The sequence below is a fragment of the Triticum dicoccoides genome, chromosome 6B (genome assembly GCF_002162155.2).
Source record: "Triticum dicoccoides isolate Atlit2015 ecotype Zavitan chromosome 6B, WEW_v2.0, whole genome shotgun sequence".
Taxonomy (NCBI): Eukaryota; Viridiplantae; Streptophyta; class Magnoliopsida; order Poales; family Poaceae; genus Triticum; species Triticum dicoccoides.
Genome location: NC_041391.1, coordinates 173,612,533 through 173,634,489, shown reverse-complemented (window position 1 = coordinate 173,634,489; position 21,957 = coordinate 173,612,533). Strand labels below are relative to the sequence as shown.

Below are 21,957 nucleotides of genomic sequence, written 5' to 3'. Positions count from 1 at the left end.
CGGCGGTTTGGGTAAACTTTCTCCTCTGGACTTCGTCAGCGACCCCGTGGATTCGCACCACCCCTCCGCTCGCCGCTCAGGCGGCCAGCCCGGCCCCTTGGCTCCGGCTAGTACTTTAGGTTAAGTTTTTTTTGTCATCTTGTTAGCTTCTTCTACGAGTTCGTTTTTCGGGCTCCGATCCTTCTCGAGTTCGTCTCTGGTCATCGTTGACGGAGCTCCGGCATAGATTCCTGTTGTATCTTTGTGGTGTGGAGCACCTGTTGTAAAGAGCAGTATTCGTCTCCTCATTTAATGTTACGCTTCATCGGCTTATGTACTCCAATAATTCCAGCTTCCACGTGTCGAGCGAATGTGAGAAGTCGAGGCATTTTTACACTTGCCACCCGTATCCACACCATTCTCCCTCAGCGAGGAATCATCGGAGCGCACCCGCAAAAAACCACTACATCATGGCCAGCACTCGCAGCTCTTCCTCCTGCCCTCACAGCGTCAAGCCGGGTGATTGGGAGAGGTGCACCGTATCCCACGGTCAATTAGTGAAGTTGCAAACCCAGGGGTTTCTCCCACCTGCATATCTAGTCCCCGTCCGAGCCGGATTAGCTACTTTTGACGGCGGGGAGCAAGCGGAGAGTTTCCCCAACCCATCTTGGGGGGAGCGAGTATGCCTTGTCCCTTACTACTGAGGGGCATCGGATTTCCAATCCATCCGTTCCTCCGCGGGCTCTTGGAGTACTATGGCCTCCAACTGCATAATTTCACCCCAGCCTCCATCCTGCATATCGCAGGTTACGTTGCCCTTTGCGAGTTATTTCTGGGTTGCGAAGCTCATTTCGAGCTATGGAAGAGGTTGTTCTGCCTCGTCCCTCGTAATCAAGAGGGGTCGATATTCCAAGTTAGCGAAGCCGAGATATGGCGCATCGCCGGGACCAGATACCTATCCGGCACACCGAAGAAGGTATCCGAAGAATGGCCTTCCGAGTGGTTCTATATAGAGGACGTCTCCCTTCCCGACCCTCTTCGAATGGGTCTTCCTGAGTTCACAAACACTCCATTGGTGAAGCGCCGCAACTGGCATCCCCGGAGCCCCAAGGAGGAAGATAGCAGAGAGGTCCCTCAATTGATGAGCAAGATACAAACGCTTGCTACATCCAGATTAACAATAATCGAGGTTATGGCAGTATGCATAACGCGGGGGGTACAACCACTCCAGTACCGAGGGCGTCCCATGTGGCACTTCAACGGAGAAGACGACGCCACCCACTGCGGTAGGAAAGGTTCGGACTCCACCACCGCTCTAGTGAAAATACTATCCGAGTTATACAAAGGAGGAGAAGAGGAGTTCATCCGCATTAAGCCACGGGACAGATTTTCCATGTACAACCCTCCTAGCTGGGTGAGTTGCTATCCCTTACTCAACTCTATTAATTCCCCCAGTCCTTTAGCATGTATTTTTACTTCGCCTGAGGGAGTCCTGGACTATGGGGTGTCCGGATAGCCGAACTATCACCGTCGGCCAGACTCCAAGACTATGAAGATACAAGATTGAAGACTTTGTCCCGTGTCCGGATGGAACTTTCCTTGGCATGGAAGGCAAGCTTGGCGATACGGATATGTAGATCTCCTACCATTGTAACCGACTCTGTGTAACCCTAGCCCTCTCCGATGTCTATATAAACCGGAGGGTTTTAGTCCGTAGGACGAACAACCATCATACCATAGGCTAGCTTCTAGGGTTTAACCTCCTTGATCTCGTGGTAGATCTACTCTTGTACTACCCATATCATCAATATTAATCAAGCAGGAGTAGGGTTTTACCTCCACCGAGAGGGCCCGAACCTGGGTAAAAACATCGTGTCCCTTGTCTCCTGTTACCATCCGCCTAGACGCACAGTTCGGGACCCCCTACCCGAGATCCGCCGGTTTTGACACCGACATTGATGCTTTCATTGAGAGTTCCTCTGTGCCATCGCCATCAGGAAGGATGGCTTGTCCCGTCTTTAAAGACGGCACCGTAGTTGAAGGAGCTTTGGCCATTGGCCAAACTCTCCGGCTAGGCGGTTTTCTCATGACTGCCTGTTCGGCCGCTGCGCCGATGATGACTTCTTGGGTCATCAAAAGCAATCTTCACGTCAACTCGGAACTCGCCGAGCAGCTAGATCCAATGGAGCTCTCCTCCTTAAACGAGATCTTGGATCGCATCGCCGCCCTGGGAGTCGCTACAGACTATGATCAGATCGGGCCTAAAACCGATCTGAGAGAGATCAACTCTCCCCAGGCTACCCACCACGTCGCTGTGGTGGAGGAACAGTGCGGCGACTCTTCTTCTATATTAAGGACTAGTTATGTCCAGATTCCTGACCCCTCCATGCCGGATTCCCGCGGAGGAACGGACGTCGATCAAATCCTGAACCTAAAGTCAGGCAGCTGGTGGGATTCATTGGACAATACCCAAAAACCCAAGCTTCCAGGTTTGGAAACCTTTCGGCCCTTAAGTCTTAGATTGGACGGAGTTCCGAATCCAAAACTACCCGCCCACCCAAACATAAGCGATTTATCCCGAATCCGGCAAGAGCCCACCGAAACAGTACACCATTACTGGGCTAGATTCCTCCTGGTCATGGACAGGATAAAGGACTGCCGAGAGGAAAGCGCAATTTCAATTTTCTGCAATAATTGCACGGACAAGGGAATCATGAACGCCATAAGTCGTCGTGAAATTACATGTTTTACCGACTTGGCGTCCATAGTACGAAAGTACTGTGCGATGGAGAGTGCCTGGAAATCTGAAACCAAATTTTGGGACAATCCGGCTCCGAATACAACCCTATTCCGAAATAAAAGGGTGCATCATATTCAGGCACCTGGGTTAAAAACAAAAAGCAAAAAACCCCTAAAGGGCACGGAACCGTACTGGAGGGATGGCTCAGCGGACCCTGCAAAATCCATAGTACAGAGGGCGCCACTCCAACACATAGCCTTCGAGCATGTTGGATACTACGGCAGGTGACCGAAAGTGGCGAAGAGCTTCTAGCTCCAGAGAACCAGCCCAGCAATACCAGCACGGTATTAACAGTCTTCGAGACTTTCGCATCAAATAATATGCGGAAACGAACACTCCGCAGCCTCGCCGAAGTCTACCAAGTAGCAACAATAAATCCATGGAGTGACACGGCTATTACCTTTAACGCCAGTGACGAACCTAAATTCCGAACAGCCCGAGCACCAGCCGCATTGGTCCTCAGTCCAATAGTGGACGGCTTTCGCCTTACTAAGGTACTCATGGATGGCGGCAGCGGATTAAACCTCATTTATGAGGAAACCCTTCGAAAAATGGAAGTAGACTGGAGCCGCATTGAGCGAAGCAGCACAACCTTCAGAGGAATAATCCCTAGTCGGGAAGCATGCTGTACAGGAAAAATCACACTGGATGTGGTGTTCGGCTCGCCGGACAACTACAGGTCCGAGGAGGTCACGTTCCATGTGGCCCCGTTCAGTAGCGGATATCACGCTTCATTAGTTCGAGAGGCATTCACAATTTTTCAAGCTATACCCCATTAGGGGTACATGAAGCTCAAAATGCCCGGGCCCAACGAAATCATCACCCTTGCTAGTGATCCGGACATAGCGCTCCGAGCCAAAAATAAAACGGCCGCACTAGCCCTAGAGGCGCTATCTGAAGCCCTAGCGGCCGAGGAACTCACAGTGCTGCGCTCCACGGTGAACCGGGACGACGTGATACTTGACAAAAGATCCAAGTCCACTTCTTTTAAGCCAGCGGATGAAATAGTCAAATTCCAGGTCCATCCAACGGACCCCACAAAGACGGCCTCCATTGGGGCACAATTAAACCCTGATGTAGACGCCGCATTACGATAATTCCTACGGGAAAATTGGGACATTTTTGCCTGGCACCCTTCAGACATGCCAGGAATCCCACGACGACTGGCCGAGCACAGCCTAAATATCCTAAAAGGATTCAAGCCAGTCAAACAGACTCTTCGGCGATTTTCCGAACCCAAAAGACAGGCAATGGGAGAGGAGCTAGCCAAACTATTGGAAGCCGGATTCATCAGAGACATAAAACATCCGGACTGGCTAGCAAACCTGGTGATGGTACCAAAGAAGGATAAATCCTGGCGCCTATGTGTCGACTTCAAAGACCTTAATAAGGCTTGCCCAAAGGATCCATTCCCCCTCCCACGCATCGATCAAATCATCGACGCTACCGCAGGGCACGATTCACTGTGCTTCCTCGACGCATACTCCGGCTACCACCAAATCAAGATGGCAGAGCCAGACCAAGCCGCAACGACATTCATCACTCCATACGGACCATTCTGCTTTAACACAATGCCCTTCGGGCTCAAAAACGCTGGCGCAACATATCAGCGCATGATTCAGACATGTCTGGCAAACCAGATCGGCAAGACAGTGGAGGCATACGTAGATGATGTGGTCCTCAAATCCAAGCATGTCGAAACTCTAGTAGACGACTTGAGACTCACATTCGACAGTCTCCGAACATACGACATTAAGCTCAATCCGGAAAAATGCCTTTTCGGCGTACCAGCCGGAAAGCTCTTGGGCTTCATTGTATCCGGCAGAGGAATAGAAGCAGACCCAGCCAAGATACGAGCTTTGTCACAATTGGATACCCCAAAGGACCTCAAACAAATATAAAAATTGACTGGATGCATGGCGGCTTTAAGCCGCTTTATCTCCCGCTTAGGAGAAAAGGCATTACCCCTTTATCGCCTCCTCCGGCGCTCCAAACACTTCGAGTGGACGGATGCCGCCATGGCCGGACTCAAAGAAATCAAAGCCATATTGGCAACAAATCCGGTCCTGGCCGCGCCCAATGTGGGCGAACCGATGTTATTATATATCGCGGCAACACATCAAGTTGTAAGCGCGGTGCTCGTCGTCGAACGAGAAACGGACGGACACAAGTTCCCTCTCCAAAAACTAGTGTACTACGTATCCACTGTCCTAACTCCATGCAAGTCTCGGTATCCACATTATCAAAAGATAGCGTACGCAGTGTTCATGGCATCCCGAAAGCTGCGACACTACTTTCAAGAGCGTTCGATAACAGTAGCCTCCGAAGTACCTCTTAATGACATTATAAACAACCGCGACGCGACTGGCAGGATTGCAAAATGGGCCATCGAGCTCCTACCATTCGACATAACCTATAAACCACGGCGAGCTATCAAGTCGCAAGTTTTGGCCGACTTCATCGCTGAATGGACTGAAGCCGAACTCCCTAAAGAGTACGGCGCATACTCTAATTGGATCATGCACTTCGACGGCTCCAAAATGTTGGCCGGCTTGGGAGCTGGCGTCGTCCTGATGTCTCCAACCGGAGACACAGTCCAATACGTACTCCAGATAATGTACACGGACTCCAACAACGCAACCGAATACGAGGCCCTTCTACATGGCCTCCGGATGACGGTCTCCATGGGCATTAAACGCCTAGTGGTGCGAGGGGATTCGAACCTCGCGATATCCCAAATAAATGGAGACTTTGACACCAAGGATCCGAAAATGGCAGCTTACCGTAACGTCGTTCTGAAAATGTCAGCTCGGTTTGAAGGGCTCGAATTTCACCATATAGCCCGGGATAATAATCAAGCGGCGGACGTATTGGCACGCATCGGCGCAAAGCGCGATGCTGTCCCTCCCAACATCTTCCTGGAACGGCTTTTCAAGCCATCCGTACTATGGGAAGGGGAGTCCGGAAACAACAATTTGGACCCAACCGCACCGCCCGACACAGCACATTCTGACACAATCGATGGTTCTGCCAATGAAATAACACCTTCAGCCCACGAAATAATGGCAGTCATTGCCCCGTGGACCGAGCCATTCCTAGCTTACTTAACTAGGCAGGAACTTCCCGAGGACCAAAACGAGGCCCGCTGCATAGTACGGCGATCTAAAGCCTATAAGGTCCATGAGGGAGAGCTCTATAAGAAAAGCACAATCGGAGCCCTTCAAAGGTGTATCTCCGAAGAGGAAGGGTGAAATCTTCTGGCTGAAATTCATGCCGGACTCGGTGGGCACCATGCCGCAGCCCGGGCCCTTGTAAGCAAGGCCTTCCGTACAGGATTTTATTGGCCAACGGCCCGGGCAGACGCTCAGGATTTAGTCCAACGATGCGTCGGTTGCCAGCTCTTTGCTAATCAAAGCCACATGCCTCCCACCGCCCTGAAAACTATACCCATCACCTGGCCGTTCGCGGTCTGGGGACTTGACATGGTTGGACCCCTTAAAGGAGGAACCCACAAGCAAAAATACCTATTGGTCATGGTGGATAAATTCACCAAATGGATAGAGGCCAAGCCAGTTAAGACGGCCGAATCTGGACCCATGATAGACTTCATATCAGGGGTAGTACACCGTTACGGCGTCCCCCACAACATCATCACTGATAACGGCACGAACTTCACGGCCGACGAGGTCAAACTCTGGTGCAAAAACATGGGCATCAAGCTCGACTACGCTTCAATCTATCACCCTCAAACTAACGGTCAAGTCGAACGAGCAAATGGTCTAATCATGAGCGGCATCAAACCCAGACTAGTGCGGTCCCTTAAGGAATCTAACACGAACTGGGTAGAGGAGCTCGACTCCGTACTTTGGGGGCTGCGGACCACGCCGAACCGCACTACCGTATTCTCACCATTTTTTATGGTATACGGCGCAGAGGCAGTTTTGCCCTGCGACATAATTCATGACTCACCTCGCGTGCGCATGTACGAAGAAAGAGAAGCCGAGCTGGATCGGCAGGACAGTTTGGACGCCTTAGAGGAGGAGCGTGACGTGGCAAAATCTCGTTCCGCATTCTATCAACAGCAGGCTCGAAGATATCAAAGCAGAGAAGTACGGGCCAAAACCTACAATGTTGGTGAACTAGTTCTACGCCTGCCGGACAAGAAAAAGGACAAACTCAAGCCCAAATGGGAAGGTCCCTTCATCATCGACCAAGTCCTGACCGGCGTAGCGTACCGTCTGCGAAACGCATCGGATAACCGACTCGAGCCAAATCCATGGAACGCAGCCCGTCTCCGTAGATTCTACGCCTAGCGCCGGACTCTGAGTTCGTCTCCCTCCCCCATCTATATTTAATACTTTAACTGTCTTTTATTTTTCTCCCCCTTTTTTCTCACGGGCCTTCGGTGGCTCGCCTGCGCATTGTTCGCACACACTTGACATGCTACTCGCACTCATTATACCTGGGGGCTTCTTTAACAGAAGCTTATATATACGGGCTTTATACCCAACACATGTGTCATGCTTCCGCATGTACCTTTTATTCACCATTATATGCATCGATATGACTTAAGTTTTGGCCAAGTTGGGTTGCCTGGCTCCTGTGCTTACCCCTACATTCCCGATTGTTCAGCTAGGAGGTAAAGGGAGCACCTCTGCGATTGTTACTGCTGGGTCAGCCGGATGTGTACCTCAGACTGGGTGAAGCCGAAAGCTAGCGTTCTTAAGGGAATATTCGGTCGGTGAATTGAAAGATGATTTCTTACCTATTTATTTATCTGCCCCCAGATGCTTTTCTGCTTTTTTGCAGTCCGGACATGTACTTTCGGGCATGCCTCCCAGGGAAAGGAACCCCTAACGGAACTATTCTCCCTGGAAGATGTTTCTTACTAACCATGTAATATAACATAACTAGTTGGGCACTTGTCTGATAAAGCACTAATGACCCCTACGCCTGGTCCCCATGCATGCCCCGGTTTTTTACATAACCGTGAGGGTATTCGGACACACTCCGGACTGTCGTGTCCCGAGGTTGAAGCGAAAAGGTCCGCAATGACAAACGATCTACAATCCGGCTAGAAGGCATTTTTCATGTCATTTTAAATTACATAGTCAAGCTGACTGATGGTATTCCTCTTCGATACCATCTAATAAACTGTCTAGTTTACAGTCCCGCTGTGAATACTTTGTGGCCAACTCTACTTGGTCGTACACTAAGCTCAGAGGGATCTCCTTCCCATCGGGCCCCACAGGTCCGACCTCGGCCATGTGGTTTGGGTCAGCCTTCGCATACCGTGTCTTCACCATGGCCTAGGCCTCCCTGGCGCCTTGACGGCAGGCCGATATCTTCCACAACCGGAAGCGTCGCCGTGCTCCCTGAAGCTTCTCCGCGAGCTCTCCAAGACCTTCGGGTAGGGACATGGATGGCCACAAGGCCTGGGCGACTCCGCTCATCACCTGTCGAACTCGTTCGTGCAGTTGCAGCAGCTCGAGAAGTAGGTCACCCGTTGAACCGGGCATTTCCTCCGCAGGACGACCTGTGAGCACGCCTACAGACATATTTCTGTCAATCGACTTCCTCGCCGAACTCTTCTTTTCGAAAGTTTGCTCAAGCACTTACTATAAATGCCGCGACGAAGCCGCCAATTCTCCTTCACGGAGTCAGACAGCTGGGCCCGGACATCTTTTAGTTCCTTGCCCAGCTGGGTGTTGGCATCTTGGAGCTTATTCTTCTCTTGCCTCACCCTCGTAAGCACCTTCTCGCCGGCCTTCTGCTGGCGTAGTAGTTGTTGCTTGTTCGGATCTAGTCCGGCGCCATCTGCAATATTATTGTCAGACTTATACACACGCCGCACTTCACAAACTACTTATCTTTCGAAGTATATATTACCAGAGGGGGTCTCTATGGCTTCCCCTGAAGGAAATATGCCCTAGAGGCAATAATAAAGTTATTATTTATTTCCTTATATCATGATAAATGTTTATTATTCATGCTAGAATTGTATTAATCGGAAACATAATACATGTGTGAATACGTAGACAAACAGAGTGTCGCTAGTATGCCTCTACTTGACTAGCTTGTTGATCAAAGATGGTTATGTTTCCTAACCATAGACATGTGTTGTCATTTGATTAACGGGATCACATCATTAGGAGAATGATGTGATTGACATGACCCATTCCGTTAACCTAGCACTTGATCGTTTAGTATGTTGCTATTGCTTTCTTCATGACTTATACATGTTCCTGTAACTATGAGATTATGCAACTCCCGTTTACCGGAGGAACACTTTGGGTGCTACCAAACGTCACAACGTAACTGGGTGATTATAAAGGACTACTACAGGTGTCTCCAAAGGTACATGTTGGGTTGGCGTATTTCGAGATTAGGTTTTGTCACTCCGATTGTCGGAGAGGTATCTCTGGGCCCTCTCGGTAATGCACATCACTATAAGCCTTGCAAGAAATGTAGCTAATGAGTTAGTTAAGGAATGATGCATTACGTAACGATTAAACAGACTTGCCGGTAACGAGATTGAACTAGGTATTGGATACCGACGATCGAATCTCGGGCAAGTAACATACCGATGACAAAGGGAACAACATATGTTGTTATGCGGTTTGACCGATAAAGATCTTCGTAGAATATGTAGGAGCCAATATGGGCATCCAGGTTCTGCTATTGGTTATTGACCGAGAATAGTTCTAGGTCATGTCTACATAGTTCTCGAACCCGTAGGGTCCGCACGCTTAACGTTACAATGACAGTTTTATTATGAGTTTATAAGTTTTGATGTACCAAAGTTTGTTCGGAGTCTCGGATGTGATCATGGACATGACGAGGAGTCTCGAAATGGTCAAGACATAAAGATTGATATATTGGAAGCCTATGTTTGGACATCGGAAGTGTTCCGGGTGAAATCGGCATTTTACTGGAGTACCGGGGGGTTACCGGAACCCTCCCGGGGGTTATTGGGCCTTCATGGGCCCTAAGGGAGAAGAGGAGAGGAGGCAAGAGGTGGGCTGCGCCCCCACCCCTTCCTAGTCCGAATAGGACAAGGAGCCTACCTATTAGGACTAGGGAGGGGAGGGGGCGCAGCCTACCTCTTGCCTCCTCTCCTCTTCTCCCTTAGGGCCCATGAAGGCCTAATAACCCCCGGGAGGGTTCCGGTAACCCCCCGGTACTCCGGTAAAATGTCGATTTCACCCGGAACACTTCCGATGTCCAAACATAGGCTTCCAATATATCAATCTTTATGTCTCGACCATTTCGAGACTCTTCGTCATGTCCGTGATCACATTCGGGACTCCGAACAAACTTCTGTACATCAAAACTTATAAACTCATAATAAAACTGTCATCGTAACGTTAAGCGTGCGGACCCTACGGGTTCGAGAACTATGTAGACATGACCTAGAACTATTCTCGGTCAATAACCAATAGCGGAACCTGGATGCCCAAATTGGCTCCTACATATTCTACGAAGATCTTTATCGGTCAAACCGCATAACAACATACGTTGTTCCCTTTGTCATCGGTATGTTACTTGCCCGAGATTCGATCGTCGGTATCCAATACCTAGTTCAATCTCGTTACCGGCAAGTCTCTTTACTCGTTACGTAATGCGTCATTCCGTAACTAACTCATTAGCTACATTGCTTGCAAGGCTTATAGTGATGTGCATTACGAAGAGGGCTCAGAGATACCTCTCCGACAATCGGAGTGACAAAACCTAATCTCGAAATACGCCAACCCAACATGTACCTTTGGAGACATCTGTAGTAGTCCTTTATAATCACCCAGTTATGTTGTGACGTTTGGTAGCACCCAAAGTGTTCCTCCGGTAAACGGGAGTTGCATAATCTCATAGTTACAGGAACATGTATAAGTCATGAAGAAAGCAATAGCAATATACTAAACGATCAAGTGCTAGGCTAATGGAATGGGTCATGTCAATCACATCATTCTCCTAATGATGTGATCCCATTAATAAAATGACAACACATGTCTATGGTTAGGAAACATAATCATCTTTGAATAATGAGCTAGTCAAGTAGAGGCATACTAGTGACGTTATGTTGGTCTATGTATTCACACATGTATTATGTTTCCGGTTAATACAATTCTAGCATGAATAATAAACATGTATCATGATATGAGGAAATAAATAATAACTTTATTATTGCCTCTAGGGCATATTTCCTTCAGTCTCCCACTTGCACTAGAGTCAATAATCTAGATTACACAGTAATCATTCTAGCACCCATGGAGTCTTGGTGCTGATCATGTTTTGCTCGTGAGAGAGGCTTAGTCAATGGGTCTGCAATATTCAGATCCGTGTGTATCTTGCAAATCTCTATGTCTCCCACCTAGACTTGGTCCCGAATGGAATTGAAGCGTCTCTTGATGTGCTTGGTCCTCTTGTGAAATCTGGATTCCTTTGCCAAGGCAATTGCACCAGTATTGTACAGAAGATCTTCATTGGTCCCGATGCACTAGGTATGACACCTAGATCGGAAATGAACTCCTTCATCCAGACTCCTTCATTTGCTGCTTCTGAAGCAGCTATGTACTCCGCTTCACATGTAGATCCCGCCACGACGCTTTGTTTAGAACTGCACCAACTTACAGCTCCACCGTTCAATAAAAACACGTATTCGGTTTGCGATTTAGAATCGTCCGGATCAGTGTCAAAGCTTGCATCAACGTAACCATTTACGACTAGCTCTTTGTCACCTCCATATACGAGAAACATATCCTTAGTCCTTTTCAGGTATTTCAGGATGTTCTTGACCATTGTCCAGTGATCCACTCCTGGATTACTTTGGTACCTTCCTGCCAAGCTTATTGCAAAGCACACGTCAGGTCTGGTACACGGCATTGCATACATGATAGAGCCTATGGCTGAAGCATAGGGAACATCTTTCATTTTCTCTCTATCTTCTGCTGTGGTCGGGCATTGAGTCTGACTCAACTTCACACCTTGTAGCACTGGCAAGAACCCTTTCTTTGCCTGATCCATTTTGAACTTTTTCAAAACTTTATCAAGGTATGTGCTTTGTGAAAGTCCAATTAAGCGTCTTGATCTATCTCTATAAATCTTAATGCCCAATATGTAAGCAGCTTCACCGAGGTCTTTCATTGAAAAACTTTTATTCAAGCATCCCTTTATGCTATCCAGAAATTCTATATCATTTCCAATTAATAATATGTCATCTACATATAATATCAGAAATGCTACAGAGCTCCCACTCACTTTCTTGTAAATACAGGCTTCTCCAAAAGTCTGTATAAAACCATATGCTTTGATCACACTATCAAAGCGTTTATTCCAACTCCGAGATGCTTGCACCAGTCCATAGATGGATCGTTGGAGCTTGCACACTTTGTTAGCACCTTTTGGATCAACAAAACCTTCTCGTTGCATCATATGCAACTCTTCTTCCAGAAATCCATTCAAGAATGCAGTTTTGACATCCATTTGCCAAATTTCATAATCATAAAATGCGGCAATTGCTAACATGATTTGGACAGACTTAAGCATCGCTACGGGTGAGAAAGTCTCATCGTAGTCAACCCCTTGAACTTGTCGAAAACCTTTTGCAACAAGTCGAGCTTTATAGACAGTTACATTACCATCAGCGTCAGTCTTCTTCTTAAAGATCCATTTATTCTCAATGGCTTGCCGATCATTGGGCAAGTCAACCAAAGTCCATACTTTGTTCTCATACATGGATCCCATCTCAGATTTCATGGCCTCTAGCCATTTTGCGGAATCTGGGCTCATCATCGCTTCCTCATAGTTCGTAGGTTCATCATGGTCAAGTAACATGACTTCCAGAATAGGATTACCGTACCACTCTGGTGCAGATCTTACTCTAGTAGACCTACGAGGTTTAGTAGAAACTTGATCTGAAGTTTCATGATCAATATCATTAGCTTCCTCACTAATTGGTGTAGTTGTCATAGGAACCGGTTCTTGTGATGAACTACTTTCCAATAAGGGAGCAGGTACAGTTACCTCATCAAGTTCTACTTTCCTCCCACTCATTTCTTTCGAGAGAAACTCCTTCTCTAGAAAGGATCCGAATTTTGCAACAAAAATCTTGCCTTCAGATCTGTGATAGAAGGTGTACCCAACAGTTTCTTTTGGGTATCCTATGAAGACACATTTTTCTGATTTGGGTTCGAGCTTATCTGGTTGAAGTTTCTTCACATAAGCATCGCAGCCCCAAACTTTAAGAAACGACAACTTTGGTTTCTTGCCAAACCACAGTTCATGAGGCGTTGTCTTAACGGATTTTGATGGTGCCCTATTTAACATGAATGCGGCCGTCTCTAAAGCATAACCCCAAAACGATAGCGGTAAATCAGTAAGAGACATCATAGATCATACAATATCTAGTAAAGTACGATTACGACATTCGGACACACCATTTCGTTGTGGTGTTCCGGGTGGCGTGAGTTGCGAAACTATTCCGCATTGTTTCAAGTGTAGACCAAACTCGTAACTCAAATATTCTCCTCCATGATCAGATCGTAAAAAATTTATTTTCTTTTTACGATGATTTTCCACTTCACTCTAAAATTCTTTGAACTTTTCAAATGTTTCAGACTTGTGTTTCATTAAGTAGATATACCCATATCTGCTCAAATCATCTGTGAAGGTGAGAAAATAACGATACCCGCCGCGAGCCTCAACATTCATTGGACCACAAACATCAGTATGTATGATTTCCAACAAATCAGTTGTTCGCTCCATAGTTCCGGAGAACGGCGTTTTAGTCATCTTTCCCATGAGGCACGGTTCGCAAGTACCAAGTGATTCATAATCAAGTGATTCCAAAAGCCCATCAGTATGGAGTTTCTTCATGCGCTTTATACCGATATGACCTAAACGGCAGTGCCACAAATAAGTTGCACTATCATTATCAACTCTGCATCTTTTGGTTTCAACACTATGAATATGTGTATCACTCTATCGAGATTTAATAAAAATAGACCACTCTTCAAGGGTGCATGACCATAAAAGATATTACTCATATAAATAGAACAACCATTATTCTCTGACTTAAATGAATAACCGTCTCGCATCAAACAAGATCCAGATATAATGTTCATGCTCAACGCTGGCACCAAATAACAATTATTTAGGTCTAAAACTAATCCCGATGGTAGATGTAGAGGTAGCGTGCCGACCGCGATCACATCGACTTTGGAACCATTTCCCACGCGCATCGTCACCTCTTCCTTAGCCAATCTTCGCTTAATCCGTAGTCCCTGTTTCGAGTTGCAAATATTAGCAACAGAACCAGTATCAAATACCCAGGTGCTACTGCGAGCATTAGTAAGGTACACATCAATAACATGTATATCACATATACCTTTGTTCACTTTGCCATCCTTATTATCCGCCAAATACTTGGGGCAGTTCCGCTTCCAGTGTCCAGTCTGTTTGCAGTAGAAGCACTCAGTTTCAGGCTTAGGTCCAGACTTGGGTTTCTTCTCTTGAGCAGCAACTTGTTTGCTGTTCTTCTTGAAGTTACCCTTCTTCTTCCCTTTGCCCTTTTTCTTGAAACTGGTGGTTTTGTTAACCATCAACACTTTATGCTCCTTCTTGATTTCTACCTCCGCGGCTTTTAGCATTGCGAAGAGCTCGGGAATAGTCTTGTCCATCCCTTGCATATTATAGTTCATTATGAAGCTCTTGTAGCTTGGTGGCAGTGATTGAAGAATTCTGTCAATGACACTATCATCAGGAAGATTAACTCCCAGTTGAATCAAGTGATTATTATACCCAGACATTTTGAGTATGTGTTCATTGACAGAACTATTCTCCTCCATCTTGCAGCTATAGAACTTATTGGAGACTTCATATCTCTCAATCCGGGCATTTGCTTGAAATATTAACTTCAACTCCTGGAACATCTCATATGCTCCATGACGTTCAAAACGTCGTTGAAGACCCGGTTCTAAGCCGTAAAGCATGGCACACTGAACTATCGAGTAGTCATCAGCTTTGCTCTGCCAGACGTTCTTAATGTCGTCAGTTGCATCAGCAGCAGGCTTGGCACCCAGCGGTGCTTCCAGGACGTAATTCTTCTGTGCAGCAATGAGGTTACGGACCCAGTCCGTGTAATTGCTGCCATCATCTTTCAACTTTGCTTTCTCAAGGAACGCATTAAAATTCAACGGAACAACAACACGAGCCATCTATCTACAACAAACATAGACAAGCAAAATACTATCAGGTACTAAGTTCATGATAAATTTAAGTTCAATTAATCATATTACTTAAAAACTCCCACTTAGATAGACATCCCTCTAATCCTCTAAGTGATTACGTGATCCATATGAACTACACCATGTCCGATCGTCACGTGAGATGGAGTAGTTTCAACGGTGAACATCAATATGTTGATCATATCTACTATATGATTCACGCTCGACCTTTCGGTCTCCGTGTTCCGAGGCCATATCTGTTATATGCTAGGCTCGTCAAGTCTAACCTGAGTATTCCGCGTGTGCAACTGTTTTGCACCCGTTGTATTTGAACGTAGAGCCTATCACACTCGATCATCACGTGGTGTCTCAGCACGAAGAACTTTCGCAACGGTGCATACTTAGGGAGAACACTTCTTGATAATTTAGTGAGAGATCATCTTAAAATGCTACCGTCAATCAAAGCAAGATAAGATGCATAAAGGATAAACATCACATGCAATCAATATAAGTGATATGATATGGCCATCATCATCTTGTGCTTGTGATCTCCATCTTTGAAGCACCATCGTGATCACCATCATCACCGGCGCGACACCTTGATCTCCATCGTAGCATCATTGTCGTTACGCCATCTATTGCTTCTACGACTATCGTTACCGCTTAGTGATAAAGTAAAGCAATTACAGGGCGTTTGCATTTCATACAATAAAGCGACAACCATATGGCTCCTGCCAGTTGCCGATAACTTCGGTTACAAAACATGATCATCTTATACAATAAAATATAGCATCACGTCTTGACCATATCACATCACAACATGCCCTGCAAAAACAAGTTAGAGTCCTCTACTTTGTTGTTGCAAATTTTACGTGGCTGCTACGGGCTTAGCAAGAACCGTTCTTACCTACGCATTAAAACCACAACGATAGTTCGTCAAGTTAGTGCTGTTTTAACCTTCGCAAGGACCGGGCGTAGCCACACTCGATTCAGCTAAAGTGAGAGAAACAGACACCCGCCAGCCACCTTTAAGCACGAGTGCTCGTAACGGTGAAACCAGTCTCGCGTAAGCGTACGCGTAATGTCGGTCTGGGCCGCTTCATCTCACAATACCGCCGAACGAAAGTATGACATGCTGGTAAGTAGTATGACTTGTATCGCCCACAACTCACTTGTGTTCTACTCGTGCATATGACATCTACGCATAAAACCTGGCTCGGATGCCACTGTTGGGGAACGCAGTAATTTCAAAAAAATTCCTACGTACACGCAAGATCATGGTGATGGCATAGCAACGAGAGGGGAGAGTGTTGTCCACGTACCCTCGTAGACCATAAGCGGAAGCGTTATGACAACGCGGTTGATGTAGTCGTGCGTCTTCACGATCCGACCGATCCAAGTACCGAACGTACGGCACCTCCGAGTTCAGCACACGTTCAGCTCGATGACGATCCCCGGACTCCGATCCAGCAAAGTGTCGGGGATGAGTTCCGTCAGCACGACGGCATGGTGACGATGATGATGCTCTACCGGCGCAGGGCTTCACCTAAGCTCCACAACGATATGACCGAGGTGGAATATGGTGGAGGGGGGCACCGCACACGGCTAAGGAACGATCCGTAGATCAACTTGTGTGTTCTAGGGTGCCCCCCTGCCCCCGTATATAAAGGAGCCAAGGGGGAGAGGGTGGCCGGCCAAGGAGGGCGTGCCAAGGGGAGTCCTACTCCCACCGGGAGTAGGACTCCCTTCTTTCCTAGTTGGAGTAGGAGAAGGGGGAAGGAGAAGGAAGAGGGGAAGGAAAGGGGGGGGGGGCGCCGCCCCCTTCTCCTTGTCCTATTAGGACTAGGGAGGGGAGGGGGCGCAGACTACCTCTTGCCTCCTCTCCTCTTCTCCCTTAGGGACCATGAAGGCCTAATAACCCCCGGGAGGGTTCCGGTAACCCCCCGGTACTCCGGTAAAATGTCGATTTCACCCGGAACACTTCCGATGTCCAAACATAGGCTTCCAATATATCAATATTTATGTCTCGACCATTTCGAGACTCCCCGTCATGTCCGTGATCACATCCGGGACTCCGAACAAACTTCTGTACATCAAAACTTATAAACTCATAATAAAATTGTCATCGTAACGTTAAGCGTGCGGACCCTACGGGTTCGAGAACTATGTAGACATGACCTAGAACTATTCTCGGTGAATAACCAATAGCGGAACCTGGATGCCCATATTGGCTCCTACATATTCTACGAAGATCTTTATCGGTCAAACCGCATAACAACATACGTTGTTCCCTTTGTCATCGGTATGTTACTTGCCCGAGATTCGATCGTCGGTATCCAATACCTAGTTCAATCTCGTTACCGGCAAGTCTCTTTACTCGTTATGTAATGCATCATTCCGTAACTAACTCATTAGCTACATTGCTTGCAAGGCTTATAGTGATGTGCATTACGAAGAGGGCTCAGAGATACCTCTCCGACAATCGGAGTAACAAAACCTAATCTCGAAATACGCCAACCCAACATGTACCTTTGGAGACATCTGTAGTACTCCTTTATAATCACCCAGTTACGTTGTGACGTTTGGTAGCACCCAAAGTGTTCCTCCGGTAAACGGGAGTTGCATAATCTCATAGTTACAGGAACATGTATAAGTCATGAAGAAAGCAATAGCAATATACTAAACGATCAAGTGCTAGGCTAACGGAATGGGTCATGTCAATCACATCATTCTCCTAATGATGTGATCCCATTAATCAAATGACAACACATGTCTATGGTTAGGAAACATAACCATCTTTGAATAATGAGCTAGTCAAGTAGAGGCATACTAGTGACGTTATGTTGGTCTATGTATTCACACATGTATTATGTTTCCGGTTAATACAATTCTAGCATGAATAATAAACATTTATCATGATATGAGGAAATAAATAATAACTTTATTATTGCCTCTAGGGCATATTTCCTTCACGGCCTACATGTCCTCGCCGGCAACAGCCAGCGGCCGGCAACTGAGCCAGCCTACAGAAAGAATAGTTTGTCGCCGGCAATACAGCCAGCGGTCGGCAACACGGCCAGCCTCCAAAATGAATATGTTTCTTGTCGGCACACAGCCAGCGGCCGACACCCATGCGAGCCTCCAAAAAAGAACGGCCATGACTGATCAAACAGCCTAGTTCAGGCCGTCGGCGTCGAACATCTCCTTCTGCCTGGCCTCGAACCAGCTCCTCATCTTCTCGCTCATCTTGGTCAAGTCCACGCTCATGATCGCAAGGGCCACCTCCTTTGCTTTGGTTGCGGCATTGGTGGCCTCGATATCGAGCTGCCTCTGCCTGGCCGTGACATTGGCGGCCTCGATGTCGAGCTACCTTTGCCGGGCCACCTCCTCCATGTCAATCTTCCTCTTCTTGGCCGCCTCCTCCATCTCAAGCTTCTTCCTTTGAAGTTGTAGGTATTGCTTCATTTGCTCGTCCTTGATTTGCCGCTTCTTCTCGTCCCTCAAATCCTTTTGAGACATCATGTCGTGTAAAGTCTCAGGCAAGGCCATGGATGACGCATCACGTATGTCGTCCACCTTGGAGTTGGTCTTGCCCCTTGGCCTCTTCAACGCCTCACCATCTCCACCTCCGGCAAACGCGGCCGCCTTCTTGCCTCTCTTTCTTTGGAGTTCACGGTATTGATCTTTGAACTTTGGGCAATTGTTGATGAGCGTCCAACAATGCGTAAGAGTGAATGGCTTGTCATTGTGTAGGGCCTTGAATGCTTTCAAAGATTGAAATGCCTACACCACATGATCAACAACAAATGAACATGCAAACACATACAAAGCCGAAGTCTCATGGCCGTAGCAAAGAAAGAACTAGGATGAGGAGAGAATACCAAGTCCCCAATGCCGAGACCACTCACGGGCCGTGCTTCAACGCTCTCAAGTGCGGCACAATACTTGTTTCACTCTTGTTGGATGAACAACCACCTCTTTTGAATCAAGGTGATGCCAGGGTTGCTCGTAATTTGGTAGGGCTCAAACATCTTTCTTTCATGGAATGTTTTGTGGACTCTCGTCCAAAAAACAAGGCCCTTTTGTTGTGCGCCGATCCTCGGATCTTGGCTAATCTCCATCCAACATTGGCAAATCAACTTTTCCTCGTCTTGTGAATATGAAACCGTGTGAATGCTCTTCTTCCTCTTTTGCGCTTCTGCTCTTTGGGTGAGCTCGTCGATGAACAATGGCTCGCCCGAAATGTCAATATCAATGCCATATTCTTCATCACCATCGCCTTCACAATAGATGTCATCATCTTCATGCCATGAGTCACCATGGTCGTAGTCCGCATGGTCGTGGGCCTCTTCATCGGCAACGTATTGGGCGCGGCCATCCTGACTTTGGGTCTCGTCAGGATCGTAGGCAACAACATGCCCACCCTCGTAGATCACTTGCTCCATGAACTAGTTGTAGAAGGGTTCGTCGATCGTTGGCGTTGGTGTTGCCATTTCGTCGAACAGGACGCGGGGCGACAGCATGGCGCCCGTAAACGGTGGTCGTGCTTGCTTTCTTTGCATCTCCACGGACGGGCGGCCGCCGCTGCTGGACCCGGGCGTGACGTTGAGGTCGATGACGGCCGAGGGGCGCGGGGTGGACGGCGCGATCAGGCCAACGTTCGGCGAGCCCGAAAAACGGGTGTGGCCATCGTGCCTTGGCGGGGGAAAGCCGGGCGACATAGGCGTGGTCCGTGATATCGACGATGAGCAATGCCGAGGCCTGGCGATCGACGAGCCTGTGCTCGTCGGGCCGGCGGCCGCACCAGAGAACCCCGCCGGACGGCAAATGCCAAGCATGAGGAGGGTGTGCGCTTCGTTGACAATGGCCTCCTTCTTGTCGACCTCGGCCTTGCGCCGCGCGGCCTCCACCGCATCGCGCTCGGCGGCGAACTTGGCCGCGGCAATCTTGCCCTTGACGGCCGCCCTCCGGTTCCTCCTCTTCGCCGATTCCGCGTCCAACTTGGCGATCTCCTCCGGCGTGCACTCCGACCGCGGCTTCCTTGCACCCTTGGCCGCCTTCTTCTTCACCTTTGCGGGCGGGTCGACTGCCAGGCCGCTGGAATTCGGCGGGGCGTCGGCCATGGACGGCGGAGGGTGGGGGCGGGACGTGGGAAGGTTTGGGGGGAAATGGCGCCAAATGGGGCGCGGTGGGTTTTGCTTTGTGCCACTGACGGGCAGGCCAGGAGAGGACACGCACGCGCGTCCCGCCCGTCCGCACGTTGTCCGTTTCGCCTCAAAAATGGCGCAAAGTGGGCCGGGAATGGGTCAAAAACGGATAGGGCCGTATGATTTGTCCGTTTTACCCCAAACCCCAAAAGAACGCACCCGGCCGGTCGCGCGCTGGAGTTGCCCTTATCCGTTGAAACCTAGCCCACCACCTATTGGCCAGCGCTGGTGAGAAAACGAGACGCGGGATGGGAGGAGTAATTGGTCGTTCAACGCAGCTCGGCTTGCGTGAGAATCAGGAGATGGCAGAGAGGAGGGAGGGGATTTGAATTTTGAATTTCAAAGCCGCCGCCTCTCCTCCCCATTAACCCCTTCCCTCCCGCCGCACCGCACCACTCCTGTCACTTCACCTCACCGCTCGCTCACTGCCTTCCTCCTCTCCCTCTTTCCTTCCTTTGACGGCTCGAGGGCACGGCAGCGCAAGCTCCAACCCCGTCCATGGCGACGGCGTCTCCCTCCTCGTCCTTGGACTAGTCCGGCCTCTCCTTGCTGGACGACGCCCTCGACCACCCTGGCGACACCCACAAGCCGGCAGCAGCAGGTATCATCGTCATCGTCGTCGTCTAACTACATTAATTTCTTCCGATTAATCGTCAATCGATCCATCCTCCATGGCTCCAAATAACTCAATCGCCCCCCTCCGGTACACGCAGGCGCAGAGCCTCCTCACCACGTTGGCGCGAGGAAGGTGAGACTGCCGAGCCGCCGCCGCCCGTGCAAGCTTACTAGCGCCACATCTCCCGACGACGAGCTCGATGTCGCCTGCAGCTGGGGGGCGCAGGACCCCGCCGACATATTTCTGGACTGCATTGATGATGAAGACGAGGCAGACCAAGAGGTGGAAACCCACCATGACACATTGACACCGACGGCGACGAGGAGAAGGAGCAGGAGGAGGACTTTGAGATGGGGCAGGCCTCTGTACAGGCTCCCAGGGAGAGTATTCAAGATGCTCTACTCCCACCAGCGCAATGGGCTCAGTTGGCTCTGGTCGCGGCACTGCAGGGGAACCGGCGGGATCCTAGGGGACGACATGGGACTCGGCAAGACCATGCAGGTCCCCTCCCTCCCTCGAACCCATTGACATCCATTCGTTCTTCTCGTTAAGTTGTTTCTCACTTAATTGATTGATCATAACAAGACCTGTTAGTTCGATTGATCTCATTCTCAGCATCATCGGCTCTGTTTCTCCCTTAATTATACTTGCTAGCGTTAGGAAGGTTGTTGTGGATGAATGCTACTACTAGCCTACTAGTACTAGCTACGCAGCAGAGATTATTCTGAAAACTGCATCGTTCCTGCATAGTAAGGGGCTGAAAACAATCATATATCATCTGATGCGACGCAATAATCGAATTTGTTTTGTTGCTATTGTATCGTGTGCTTAATTATACTTGTTTCCAAGCTAGTAGTAATCTGCAAACTACACTGACACTTGTTTCCTTCAGCCAAAATATATCTCGATATCAAGTTAGTGATGCAATATCCTGATTAAGAGACTTGCATCCATACTTTTATGTTGGTGCAGGTTTCTGCCTTTTTGGCAGGGTTGTTCCATTCTGGTTTGATGAGGAGGGTGCTAGTCGTCGCCCCAAAGACACTTCTCACCAATTGGATCAAGGAGCTTTCAGTTGTCGGCCTCAGCCACATGATATGTGAGTAGGATCTCCTATTTCACAACATTTCATCC

General features: G+C 48.4%; 2 pseudogenes; one reads left to right on the top strand and one right to left on the bottom strand.

Moving 5' to 3' along the window:
- Positions 1-18,174: 18,174 nt before the first annotated feature.
- LOC119320992 lies at positions 18,175-20,707 on the bottom strand (annotated as a pseudogene).
- A 171-nt stretch (positions 20,708-20,878) lies between these two features.
- LOC119320991 overlaps positions 20,879-21,957 on the top strand; it is an 8,686-nt pseudogene continuing 7,607 nt past the window's right edge.